This window comes from Belonocnema kinseyi, chromosome 2 (assembly GCF_010883055.1).
Source record: "Belonocnema kinseyi isolate 2016_QV_RU_SX_M_011 chromosome 2, B_treatae_v1, whole genome shotgun sequence".
NCBI lineage: Eukaryota > Metazoa > Arthropoda > Insecta > Hymenoptera > Cynipidae > Belonocnema > Belonocnema kinseyi.
The window spans coordinates 17344840-17345988 of NC_046658.1; positions in this window are offsets into that span (position 1 = coordinate 17344840).

Genomic DNA, 1149 nt, shown 5'->3' on the forward strand with positions numbered 1-1149 from the left:
TGTCTGAAATCAAGTTACATAACTTGTATACATTCTTGTGCATATTTTAATAATTATTTATTTAAATTACAAGATTAGTTTTTTAAAGTAAGTTTGAATTGCGTGCCGAATGTGGCCAACCAACACGCAGCCCTAACGCAAGTGCATTAACACAGGGTACCAACATTGGCATCATTGCCCAGAGGTCGGATTCTTCGGAAAAATGTCCACGAAGCTCGTTATCCATTTCAGCCAGATCTTTAGGCTTGAGAGAAACTTGGGTGTTGATTTTTCTCCAGTTCACAACGCATCGCTCTTCCTCTATCGGATGCCTGCTCGCTGTTGGCCTTAGTGTCGCTTCTCTTTCTCTGTTGCCGGCTAGTTCGGGCTGTGGTAGAGTAGGCTTTCCGCTTACATAGCCCCTTTTTTGGAGTACTTCGGTATGATTTCGCAGACGTTGATGCGAAAAGTGCGATAGCTCCGGATGTTTCTCGCACCACAGAGCATGAAGTCGTGCCATGTAACCTCGTTCAGGGGCCACACTCGCATTGTAGCACTCTAGCAAGTCGCTATTTAGTTGCTCCGCCTACCTAAAGGTCCCGAGATTCCGCCGATCCGTTGTATTGATTCCATTTTCATTGGCTACCCCAGCTCTAGAGTGGTCGGCATTATTGGCCGACCCATTGTCGGGAGCCCTGCACGTTCTGTTGTGTTGAACCGCACTTACTACAACTATGTTTCGTGTTGTCATTGTTGTACTGACGAGAAGCTAGGGAAAGGGGTTCGTCCATCCTTATAGAGCCCCGCATGCAAGGATAAGGCTGCGTACTCTGAGAGGTCACCCGATATCCCAAACTCACCGTTCTAGACACCTCACCCAGGTGCCATTCAGCTTTTGACACGGTTTTCACACCTCAGCTTGGGAGTTAATTCCTTCGAGACCACCTCTGAACAATCGTTCGCGACTGCCTATTAATTTTTGTCACCATATTCAGCAGAAACACTTGGTGTGGCGACCCTCTATCCGCAACCCGAGAACGCTTTCGGTGGCTTTGTCATAGGCCCTTCGATTATACGAGGGTAGTTCAATAAGTCCTTAGAATGAAGTATAAAAACAATTTTTTTTGGGTAAATTTTTTTTTATTTTTCAACATAATCTCCTTGGAGCTC